Source organism: Equus quagga, chromosome 22, assembly GCF_021613505.1.
Source record: "Equus quagga isolate Etosha38 chromosome 22, UCLA_HA_Equagga_1.0, whole genome shotgun sequence".
Lineage (NCBI taxonomy): Eukaryota > Metazoa > Chordata > Mammalia > Perissodactyla > Equidae > Equus > Equus quagga.
This window is the reverse complement of record NC_060288.1, coordinates 27195679-27209377: the sequence shown is the minus strand read 5'-3', so window position 1 is coordinate 27209377 and position 13699 is coordinate 27195679.

The window sequence follows — 13699 nt, the reverse complement described above, 5'->3', positions numbered from 1 at the left end:
ACGTTGACACATAAAATCAACCATCACAGTCACCATCTGTCCTATGCCCTTTGTCTCTTCGTTAGCACTCAGACATTCTATTTATAGGACTGTTGCTCTTTTCTGCTTTTGCAGATATTTGCAGGGGTTTTTTTTTTTCCCCTGAAGGATTATTAAAGTTATTACTACTACTAATTGCTACCATTCTAAATTATTATTACAATTACAACTGCTACTACCACTAATGGGAACCAATTGCTAAACACTTTGTATGTGGTTGGCAGCGAAACGTGGATTTCACTTGCATGCTTTCTAATTCTCACAGTAAAACAGAGGGGTAGTTATAAGTATTCAGTTTGCAAGTGAGGGACCTGAGCGTCCATAGGGTTAAGGAGACTGTCCAAGGCTTTACAGCTGTGAAGTGGCCAAGCCTGGATTAGATCTCGTGATTCTTCGTCTTTTCCTCAACTACACTGCCTGCCCTAGTTAATTAAAGACATTATTATCTCATAGACTGCGCCCTAGCCATTCAGCTGTTATGACTTCACAGTGACAAGAGAGGTTTTAAATTAAAAGAAGAACCTTCAAGTAAGATATACGAACAGGTTTTGTGACTAAAAGCCCCTTTATCAAAGATTACTGTGAGAGTTTATATAATATTTCCTTGAGTTTTTAAAACAGCCCTTTATTTTGTATTGTTTTTAGAGTGATCCTGACTAGAGAGAGGCAAATTGAACATATTGAAAATTTTCTTTCCCCTTTGTCATCTCTGTCTCACTTTCCACGAACTGATGAGGGATGATGTTGGAGAGATTCGGATGGGAACTACTTGGTAAAGATGATCAAGATCCAAGCTGAGGGGCTGGCCTGGGGGTGTGATGGTTAAGTCTACGCACTCCCCTTCAGTGGCCTGGGGTTCGTGGGTTTGGATCCCGGACATGGACGTACACACCGCTCATCAAGCCATGCTGTGGTGGCATTCCCCATACAAAATAGAGGAAGATGGGCACAGATGTTAGCTCCGGGCCAATCTTCCTCACAAAAAAATAAATAAAATCCAAGCTGAGGAATTTGGATTCATCAGAATTAGATGATGCTATAGATTCAAATGAAGAGGATGCTAGAGCCAAATGAACCAGAAATGCTCTGTTACGCCATAAAGGTGCTGCCTCTCATTTCTGAGACAATCACTTAATACTTCTTATGTTATGATCCACTAAGATATCCCAACACGGTTTAATGTCACAATGTTTACATCCTACGGTGTTTTTCTATCACAGAAAGTATGCCATTGGACCCAGGAGAGTTATCCTTCTCTAGGATTTATATTGGCTTTGGAAAATGGTATTCCCATTTGAGATCACAACTGAGAATATCCGTAATAACATGTCAGTCCCTATTGGCAGCAATAGATAAGGAGCAGAACTCAGAACTCTATCTTGCCTGTAGTTAGGACAGTACCAGCAGAGGCTTATGTGGAGCCATCTTTGCATTTGGGGGCTGTGCAGGCACAGGTACTCTGAGCAGGGAATACAGAGGTATTGGGTACTGACATACATAGAGTCTTTAATTCTGACACAATCCAGTTCCTTTCTAATTTTCTTTTTCAATTTTGTAAGATCTTAGAGGGTAATTCTATGTCTTCCACAAGATAAGTCACATTTTTCCTGAATTTTATACTGCACTGAATTTTTAAAATTTTAAATCAAACCTCTTTGGGTTGGGAGAATTATTCACTTGATTTTTTTTTTTTTTCCTGAGGAAGATTAGCCCTGAGCTAACATCTGTTCCCAACTTCCTCCATTTTGTGTGTAGGATGCCACCACCGCATGGCTTGATGTGTGGTGCGCAGGTCCACACCCGGGATCCAAACCTGTGAACCCTGGGCCGCTGAAGCAGAGCACACAAACTTAACCACTACGCCACCAGGCCGGCCCTGATTATTCACTTGATCTTGATTTGATCATCATAACCCATTTGGTTGCGGGTTATAATCAGAGTACATGTAGCTTTCTTTAAAAGCATTCATATTTTAAAATGTTATTTTGTTATTGTTTTTCTTTTAATTCTGCATGCCCCCAGATTTTAAATTAGCCTTCTTTAACATTTCTTTAATCCATTTATAAAAATTATATGCTGGATCTCATTGGGAAAATATGATAAAAACAATACAATTCTAAGCCTGGAAAATATTTTGGAACTCCAGTTCCAACTAGTTGCTGGTTGGTTCCCTGTGGCAAGCTACTTCATAGTTGAAGTCTTAGTTTTGTACCCAGCACTCTGCCTGGTACATAGTGGAAACCAATAGTTATTTCTATTATTTTTAAGGTTAGCAACTCTGTCTCAGTGAGTTTATTATAGAATCAGAGAAATATAAAGCTTCCTACCCTCCAGGAGTTTACAATCACATAAAGCATGGAGTCCAGCCTCCTCAGCTTAGAAATGATGCATCTGTGCAGGAAGTGTAACTGGATTTGCTTACGGCGTGAGAAAGGACTCTCGTTCCTGTTAGGAGCCATATCGCTAAGGGACAGTGGGCTAATCTATGGCACTCATAGTTTACGTATAAGTGCCAACTGTCATGTTTTGTTTTTAATGGAACATTTTGGTGATTTAAAAAATATATTGGTAAAAGTCCTAACATCGTTCAGCAAATGCTGAATCTATGAGAGGACCTGTTCTAAGAGCTTTACTTGTATTTTCTCATTGAATTCCCACAGCAATCCTAGGAGTAGGGAGCAGTTTTAACTCTGTATTAGGAGAAGGAGGAAGCTGAAGGTGCTAGAGATTATCCTCCTAAGTTTGTAAAGTTAGGAAGTGGGGGAACAAGAATTCAAATGCTGAGTCTTGTTCCAGAGTCTATGCAATTAGCGTCTGACCATCCTACCTTCTTGGTGAATGACGATGATTGTCATCAAATAGCATCGGCCATTGACGCCTCCTTTGTTTTGGTTCTAGACATTCTAAAATTATCTCATTTATGTAGAGTTATTAACAAGTATTGAGCTTTTTGGGTACTTTTCATTAAAAGTCTGAGAGGCTGTTTTTCTTTTTCGTTATAACCTAGAACAAAATTATTATAAGATGATATTTTACATTAATTTACATTTTTATATTTTATGTAAATGTCTACTTAGTATTCCATCAAGTTCCATTCTCTTATATAAGTATCATTGTGACTATTTTGATGTCATCATAATAGAAACCACTATTAATTTAAATGTTTAGTACTTTAAAAATTGTATTGATGTCTCTAAATGGAAAATAATTCATTCTTTGAAAATGTACTACAAATTAATATGAACTATCCAATTTCTTAGCATTTTTTGATGACCAACCTCTACATCTATTTCATTAGAGAAAAGTGGCTTCTCTATTTCTATGGAATATACATTCCAAAATTCCTATGGCTTTCCATTGTACTACAGTTTTATTTTAAATTTTAATGGTCAATATTAGATACACATTATCAAACATTTTTTCATATTGTTAAATTCATATAATTTTCTCTTTGATGTTCATAAAGGTAAAAGAAAGAAAACATTTTTTGAAAAACTGCTAAAATTGCATTAATCCAATCAAGTTATCCTCCCGTTATTTTATAGCAGTTAAAAATAATCTTAATGGCAGATTATAATTATTCACATCGATTCCAATGAATCAATAAAATTTTATACAGTTTTCAGGATTTATTTTGTAGAATATTATCATTAAAATGCTTAACTATTTATATTACAACATGAAAACAGAAGAAACAGATAGATACTTATTTTTACTTTATGTGGGGGAAATACTCTGTAGTTATTAGACGAATACTTGAAGTGATGAGAACCATTGTTGTTATCTTCAGATGCACTAGAAGATATTAAACTTTCTATTTGGTATATTTGCCAAACTTCAAAACAAGATAATATGTCTCCAGTTAAGGCAATCTAAGAGTAGAAGTATCATTTATTTAAAATAGAAGAACTTGCTAGCAATTTCTTGGTGCCTTTGTTCTTCTTGGCTGGACAATTACCCACTTGACTTTACGTGAAAATTAGATGAGAGCTGAGCATCTTTCTCCTCAAGGCTGAAGACGGTCCCTCTCAGCTGACCTCTGTTTTACTTAAACTGTAAGATGCTGGCTACAAAATATTATCTAATTATGCTTTTTGATATCATTTATAAATGATACATAATGTAAAACTCTGAATTTCTAAGTCCAGAATTCTTGAATACTAATTACCATTTTCTGATGTTCATGTTTAGTTGAAATATATTACCTAAAAATTAATATTGTACAAAACAAAATAATGGGAGAAAAACCCAAAACAAAAACATTTATCAGTCCTGAGCAAATTCTTATAAAAAACAAATGAAAAACCTGTTCTGTGGTGGAATACATTTGACAGGTCTGATTCCTGCCCTCTCTGTTGATGTACTCCTTTCCACGTCTGTTGGATGGGGAGCATGCCATGTTTATTTTTGTGTTTTCACAACTTAGAACAGGATAGGCATTCGATAAATATGGTAAGAATTAGGAAGGAAGGTAAGAAGAAAGAAAAAGAATGGAGGGGGTCAGCCCCATGGCCAATTGGTTAAGTTCACTTGCTCTACTTTGGCGGCCTGGGGTTGGCCAGTTTGGATCCTGGGCGCAGACCTGCATGCTGCTCATCAGTTCCTGTGGTGGTGGCATCCCACATAGAAAAACTAGAATGACCTACAACTTGTAGGTACAACTATGTACTGGGGCTTTGGGGAGAAGAAAAAAAAAAGAGGAAGATTAGCAACAGATGTTAGCTCAGGGCCAATCTTCCTCACTAAAAAAAAAGCAAGTAAGCAAAAAGTGGAGTGGTGAAGGAAAGGAGAAAGAAATGAGAGGCAGTGATGCTCACTAATGACGAATACTACATATCCTTCATGAAACACTATTACTATATGTATGCCATTTTTAGCAGGAGAGAGGCCCTATTCTCTGAGATTTCTACTCTTATATCAATAACCATACTAAGGCCAAAATTTTGTCCATTTGGATTAGAAGAAGGAACCAACTAAATGAAAAATTACATATATATACCACGTCCCCAGAACAGCTGGAAACTCTTTTTGGTGTGAAAGATTTGTAAGAATTAAAAGAAGCCCCCAAAAGGATGGTAAATTAATTAAACTAATGTAGCAGTATATCAAAATACTAAGAAAGATTCTGAATGACAATATAGGATAATGAAAGTAGTATATGAAAGGGGGGAAATTGTTGAGAAGTGACTCTGGACCAAAAGAGCACGTGGAGCCCTGAATGCTCTCCCTTACTCAGCTGCCAGCTAGGCCTGTCACCTGGTGGGGCGTTTTTTGTGGCATTGCTCCATCAATGCTCTACCTCTCGAATAGCCCTGTGCAAAACACGATGGTGGTGTTGGGCTCCCTTTTTCCCATCTACTGGAGAGAAGCAGTGAATTTGCCTCTCCTGAAATCCTGAGCTCATGCTCTCCTCAAAGCCTAAGGCCAATTCTCCTTGTAGATTTGTTTCACCCTCTTTGCCCTATAAACCAGATTAACTAACTGTAGACAAATAAGACTTGTACTCTCCCCTGCCTTTCAAGCTTTCCCTAAACCAGGCTGCCTCAGCCTCAACAGTATTGACATTTTGGGCCAGATAATCCTTTGTGTGTCTCTAGGGGAGAGGAGGGCTGCCCTGTGTATTGCCCGATGTTGGTAGCATCTCTGACCTCTACCCACTCGATCAGAGTAGCAACCCCATGTTGTAACAATGAAAAATGTGTCCAGACATTGCCAAGTGTCCTTTGTGGGACAAAATTACTCCTCATTGAGAACGACCGCTTTCAATAAAGATTATGCTTAATTCCTCTCTTCACCCACTACTACACTTTGATTTATTTTCCGGTGTACTTACTGCTTGCCCTCATTCCTTCTGAATCTCTCACTAGTATCATGTACACAAATATAAGGAAAGGATGCAAAGGTAGTTTAGTTCTTCATTCTGGAACCACCCAATCTCCACAGGGATTAGCTCAATTACTTTGACCTCACTAGCATAGAGATTTCACAGGTTTTTTAAACTGTCACTATTACATACCACAAAAAAGGCTAATAAACAATCCAATAGTTAAAAGGAGAACACATCGTCAAAATGTAATTCTGTGGTATTAAAAATATAGCTGGAAATACCAGAAGGTATTTAAAATTTTTTATTGAAGTCATATGTATAAGAAAATATTGGTTAAAAACATTGACATTGTTTTTGCTTTCTGTATCAACCACATGATTATTTCCAGCAAACCTTTCCTCTGAAAATGACTATACAAAGAAAATTGTCACAATATGGAAGATGTTTTTATCCATAATGGGATATTGTAGAGAATGAACATTAGGGTTTACGTCTCTAATCCATTCCACAACCCCAATGATGCAAGATGGGACTGCGTGATGTATCCAGTTTCATGCAGTCTATTTTAAGCACCCAAGTTTGATGATAAAGAAGTGAATGTGGTTTCCAGTAGTGCCTAACTTAGGCTCAGGGAGTAGCTCGTGCTGGGAGAACCTGGCTCATTATGGATTATTTTGTAGCATCAGTCATGCTATGAGATGACAAGCCTTTATAAGACAAATATTATGGATCCATCTTTGGAGGCCAGCACTCCATGCAACCAAAAATCCTCATTGGCAGAACAAAACTGAAAGCCCTTAATGAATTCTGTTACCGTGGCAGCATACTGTCAAATTATGCACTAATAGCTAAAGAGCTAGAAAACCATACCAAGAAACCAGCATGTCTTTTGGCAAGCTGGAGACCAAGGGCTGGTGCTGAGCTTCCAAGCGTTCTAAAGGAGAGAATTAACATCGGAGTCAGCCAAAATCCTTGTGCAAACTCTCCAGGATTTCAGGTGTGAATCCTAGAGCAGCTACTTGAACATCAGGGTTATTTTTTCTTGTTTCTTCTCTATTTATTTTTTTCTTCCAAATGTAGTTAGATATTAGTTGGCTCAACAATGAAGAGCATACAAAAGGGTAAGGATTGTATCTGGGAAGACATTTTAGGGAACAGAGTTCTATTTTATGAGTCAATTTCTGTAGTATATCAACCTCTGTAATTTAAGATGTGGCAGAATTTTAAGGCAATTATCATAATATAAGGGTGACCACGTGTCCTTGATTGCTTAAGAATTTGGCCTTTGGAAGAGAACCACATTAACATCTTTCTCAGATCGAATCATGTGCATCATGTTACAAATTATCTGAAATATAAGAAAATCAGTGATTTAAATAGATAGGTAGAAAGCATCTGGGAGAATGAAGATGTCCAAGTTGTCTGTAAAGTTTCATTTATTTGTAGAATTTCTTTGCTTTGTTTCAGGGCTGTGTTTCCCAACCGCTTTCTGAACACTTTGGCACATAACCTTGCAAACTTACTTGAAACGTGGTCTCTTTCTTTTATTCTTACTCAAATCCTGTACATTGTTTCTTGCCTCGCATTTCTTTCCCAGAAAACTTACAGCTCCCCAGATCTCTTCTCCTACTGTGTTTTGAAGTGAAAGGAAAGAATATGGAAATGGAGAAGTGGATTTCAGACTTTGCTCCCTGAAAACCCAGAGGGTTCATAGAGATGGCTCGGAGCTGCAGGTGGGGAGGGAACACAGGGAGCAGAAAGAGCTCTGGGTCCCCCATTCCAACTTCTAAGGCAGCGATTTCCAAATAGTATTTCATTTAGAGAAAGATTTCCACAACTCAAATATCTCAACAATGATAGAAGCCATAAGGCTATTAGGTAGAGTATCCCCAGGTGGGGCATTTGACAAAAGGAAAGCAATCCTACTGAAAGATGGAAGTGCAGGGATGTTGAAGAAATCCACTGTGGGGGTTCTATCTCATGATTCATCTTCCTCCAACCACCTTAAATGCAATCTAAATCCGAAAATCAGGAAGCGCTCATTTCCTCCCATTTAATAGCAGCTTCTACTCTCCAAATACCTCTAGCAAGATTTAACGCCTTCTACCATCTCAACAGGAGCAAGGCACGTAGTGGTACTAGAGTATTGCCATTAAGCAGGATGATTAAAAAAATAGTATGAAAGGGTAAAGATGTAACAGTGAAGGAAAGAAACTAAAAATAATCTCAAATGATGTCTCTGTTTTTATCCAAAGAAAGATGATATATCTCAATAATTCCTATGGCTAGGAAATTATTTTTATAGCAAGAAGTGTTCTTTTTTTAATGATAAGGGTATTTTAATTTGATATAGCTTATTCTTACATAAAATGAAAATTACACTTTGTATGTATTATAATAAGATGTAAAATTAATTTTAAAATAATTTGTAACCATACATTTTAAAGATTTGCCCTATATTAACAAAAATAATAGGATGTGATGTCAAAATGCTAACACTTCCTAGCAAAAATATTAAAGAGCAGGAGGTGATGGGTCATTAATTATTTTTAGCTGAGTTCTCTAAGTTTAACCTCAAATTAACAGCTATTAAGTAGCTTTTTGAATAAGAGGTTTGATGAGAAAACATTTAAATTATTATTTATCTTGGTATCTTTCTTGAGGAAATAACTCTTATTATCCTAAAAATATCTTAACATAGTAGAGAAATATGTAAAGAATACATTATGTTGGCAGATTTTGATTACTTGAAAAAAAAGAAGCTTATTAAACAAAATAACATTTGCAACTTTGTATTAAATGTTCCCTCTTGTACTCTATAAAGTGGGGAATATTTTGGCATGATGGCTTTTAAAACCAGCATTGAGCATGTTACTGGACAAAGACTTTGAAAGTTGCCTTGTGCTCTTAACAGTGGCTGGAAAAGGAAAAGAAATTAAAATGGATAAACGGATAAAATGGAAATGGATAATTAGAATGAAATGACACTTAAATCCAAAGCAAGTTTCAATATAATGAGTATATTTTTAAACATTTTTGGAGAAATAAAAATGTTATCTCTTTTAAGATTACAGATTTGTTTTATAAAAATATATTTTCAGATGATTTCATTTGTGATTATGCATGTCTAATTCAAACCATGTTATGTTTCTATCTCTGTTTGGTAACATCCAACCATGAAAATTCAAATTAGCATTTAAGAAATAATTCAAGGAAAAGATTCCTCCAATAATATTTGCCCCAGTGAGCTGGGTAATTCTTGTAAATTGGTCTTTTGGCCTGAGTGACTTAGATAATTACTTAACTTCTCTATTTCAGGTTGAATATTCAGATAGTACTCAATATCAAGCATATGATAAATGACTTGTTTTATATTTTGTTCAATAAATTGATCTAAGATTGAGTGAAATAGTGTACTTGAACTGTGTATTGCCACCATATAAACTCAAATTGTTCAGAAGTAGTGTCTCTATTTTGAGTAGATCTTTTTCCTTTCGGTATTTTTGTATTTGTTTGATGGATTAAGAAAGTTTTGTTCAATCAAAGAAAACTCTGGGTAAACAATAAAACATAAGTTTCTAATCAGTATGTAACTCAAACTATTCTTTATTCATTGAATATAAACGAATGATCAGATTACCTATAAACATTAAGGAGTCGGGAGAATGAGTACATTCTCTACTCCAACAAGGATGTTTTTGTTTTTCTGTAATTGAAATTTTCTTGTCCTTTTTCAGTAGTATTTTTAACTTATGGTGTTTGTTGAGAAATAATTTCCCCTTGCCTTTTGTAGTTTTTAATTCATGAAAATAAACTAAAACTAGGAGATTATAGTTATAATATTTCTTATTTATGAACATAGAAGAATCTTTTTAGCTATTGCAATTCAGACTTTACTGTATTTTAAGTTAACATATTCATGTTTTTGTGACTTTTCAACAGGCAATAAGTTCAAGCTCTTCTGGTGGATATAGATTTTTGCTGCAAGGAAGTAACAGTAAGTGCTACGTATATGCAATAACTTTTTAAAAACTCTCGCATCTCAACATTTGGAATTCCATTGTGCTTAAATGCATGAAAAAAATTTAATACAATTATTTAAATTTAGCCTACCATTTTACAATTTCGATCAAATTTATTCATTCTAATAATAATATTTCCCATAGAAATTTCACAGATTAATGCCAGATAATTTTAATAATGAAGAACAATAGACCTATGGCTAAATCTTTCCATTCTGCCCGTGTGTTTACGTTAGTCTTGCTGTGCAAATTTCATTTATGCATATATAACATTGATTATCTCTTTGACTAGCTGATTTACAGAGTCTGTTTTCTATGGGCAATTATTTGACAACTGGTTTTCAAATTTTGGGTTGTGGGACATTTACTTTGCATTAATAGTGTTTGCTGAAGCAACTCAAATTCGTCTTTTGTAATGTTGCCTTTTAAATAGTTTTCATGCATCTGAGTCACTAGCTCTTGTATTAATCTCACAAAAGGTAAGAGAGGGGCATTTTTCTCCCAACTGGAGTTAAATAGGAAAGTGGGATGGACCAACTTTTCAGTTCTTCTGCAATGTATTTTCATAATGGTTTAAATCTGTATGCTTATTTAAAATGCCAACATCAGTGACTTTTGCTTTACCTGCCATCCTGGTTTATCTCGCGCCTTCCTTTACATTAATGTAATTACTTGGGAATTATCTCTATTCCAAATTGAATAGGGAAATATCAGCATGCTGCAGGCTCTGTGCTCATCCAGGAATTAAAGTAATTTAAGATATGAGGTTTTAAATGGAAACTCTATTTGTAAGGAAAAGATATACTTCACTGCCAGAGGTATCTGTGTCACAGAAACTTCTAGAGAGGCAAAAGTGCTCTCCAAATTCTGAATACTTGATTTTCTAAATAGTTCAGATTGTGGTATCTGATTTACTCAGATGGATTTCTAGTGTGCTGTGCCACCTGGGCTGCGTCCTGGCTTCTGTTCCTTGCTGTTGCCATTTTCTGGGTGTCTTCCTGACTCAAGGGTAGAGCTGCTTGAGAATACTCCTGTCCAATGCCCTTCAACTTCACATAGCCTTCTCAGCCATCTACAGGGCATTCCTGGAGTAGAAGAAATTAAATCTTGTTATTTTATAGAATAGATAAGGATTATACTTACAAAATGCCTGTGAGGCTCATTAGGAGATATGCTGTATTAAACAGAAATTATTTTCCATTTTAAGGACTCCAATTTCATTTGTTTATTAATATGGTTGTAGATAAAGGCCTTGTTGAGTAAACTATATTCATCTTTGGAAAGTGTTATCTTGTACTAACTTTGTGATAGCCTAAACATGACATAGAATTATTGGTTAAATAACTCACACTATTTCTCTGTCTTACTGTGGATAAGGAAGAGGAAAAAAGAGAAAGAAAATGCCTTCATAAATAAGTGTGCGGATGTTACTTTCCTTGTAAACAAGTTAAGGTCACCGGTAGCAGGACTGCATGTTTCGCGAATAACGTTATAACCTGTTTAGTTCAAGCTCTCTATTCCTTAGAAGATGTTTCTAGTACGTTTTTTTATCTTCAAATCATGTTTATGTACTTTCTAGGAACAATCAAATATAAATATCGGTGTCTAAATAAGTATATATATTTATATTAATGTATATATATTTATATAAATACATATGTATACACACACATAACAGTGAAATCATCTATTCTTAAGGCCTCCAAATGGGAAGCTTTGAATACATACACAGAATTTTACTTATCTTTGGATTGTTCTAATTTTTTATTTTGTCTCTAAATCTTCAGTCTCAATCTGTTCTCATTATGGCATTTATTCACGTATTTAACAACTCTTGGGTAGCTGAGTTCATGGTCTCAGACACTGGGAATATAGGTGGGAAAGATGAAGTTCTTGTCTTCCAGTTGCCCACAGGCTCCCGGAAAAAATATAAACAGTTAACAACAATTTCAATTCATTATGGTGGGAGTTGTGATAGAAATCAGGATATAATGATTGGGAGGTAAAGAGGGCATCGTGGAGGGGATAAAGCAATGTCTTCTGGGGAAGGTATTTCTTGAACCATGCTAGGTGCGTGTAACTGAAGTGGTGCTGGTGGTGTGTGTGTGTGTTCCAATATAGGAGCAGGGGGCGAGGGGCGAGGATTAGGAAGAAGAGACTAGAAGGATCATTCCAGCCTATATAGAAGGAAAGCCTATCTATGCAGCATGGAGCAAGATCAAGGTGTCAAGAGAAAGTTACATGTTCAGGGAGCATAAAATAAAAATTGTGGAGTGGCAGGAAATGAGAGAACTAGAACATAAAATTACATCTGTGACTGTGCTGAGGAGTTGCATTTTATCTCATTTTTCCCCCAGAAAACAAAAGGGAGCCCTGGTGGATTTTACATCAGTAAGGAACATTGGGGTTGCATTTTGGAAATACCAATAAAGCAGTAATTTTGAAGAAGGATTAAGGGAAATGGAGAAGGAGCAGCAGAAATGAAGATAAGAAAACCAGTTAGGAAACCATATTAGTAGTTCCAAGAATTAAGGGATGACGGACTTATCAAAGGAAGTGGCTTTGCAGGTAGAGCAAAAGCCTTGAAAATCTCCAGCTCTGAACAATGGAGACCAGATTATTTCCTTGAGGTTATCTGTCCTCTTTGAAGAGGGGAACCTACAGGATAGTTATTGATTGGAAGGCTCATGACAACGGGAGAGGGTTGAGGGAGGAGAGGCTAATTTTAAAATAAATAGTTGTAAGAGCAGAAAGATTTTGTTGAAGATAGTGTATTGGACGCTTCCTCTTATTCCTCAGGAGATAACAGGAGGGAATATGGAGTCCAGTTCAGAACCCAGACAGGACCAGTTGACTATAATGGCTTTAACCATTTGTTCTGTCTTCCATATACTGTCCAGTATGGTAGCCACTAGCCTCAGGTGACTATTAAATGTAAAATTAATTAAAATTGAATAAAATTACAAATTTAGTTCCTCAGTTGCACTCACTACATCTCAAGTGCTCAATGGCCAGTTGTGGTGAGGGGCTACCCTACTGAGCAGTGTGTTTATTGCCAAAGTCATATTGGACAGCGCAGTTCTAGATTTTCAAAGCACTCATCAAAGAATGCAGTTTTGAATCCCAAACTGAATACATAACTAAATGTATTTTAACATTTATACCTTTCTAAACTTTTAGAAGTAGAGAGACTTAATTAAATTCTTACTTCATAATCAGCTAGGCTGGTGAATAACATCTGAATTTTAAAAGAAAGAGACAAATTTAAATCTTCAAGTTTATATAATTCAAGCATTTTTCTTTTCCATCGATGAAGGGCATACCTAAAAGACACCCTGGCTCTTATAGACTTGACAAAAAGCCCATGGTAACAAATCAAAGATCAAGACAATTTTCTCAAAATATCTTATTTTCTTAATGCTTTTTCAGCATCTCAATTTCCATCTTTAAATTCATTAATAGAACTCACTGATGTCAGTTCTCACTAAAAGATAACATTTGCAATAACAGAATCTTATTAAAGTGCAATGTCCTGTGCTCAATATGTAAAACATAGTTCACTACCTCTGACCTCTTAAAATGTATGAAATAGAAAAATCTAAAACATCAGCCTTTAATAATAGTGTTGCCAAATGATGGAATATCTTATTTCTGAAGGACCTATGCTTTGGTCTTACAGGGAAAAGTAAAGTTGCTCTCTATTCTAATTGCACACAACCTGAGTTCATTACCTGTGGTCTGTAGGTTAAAGGATGTTTTGTACCTGGTGGCATGTTCATTATAAACAGATTATTTGATCTTTCTTCATCAT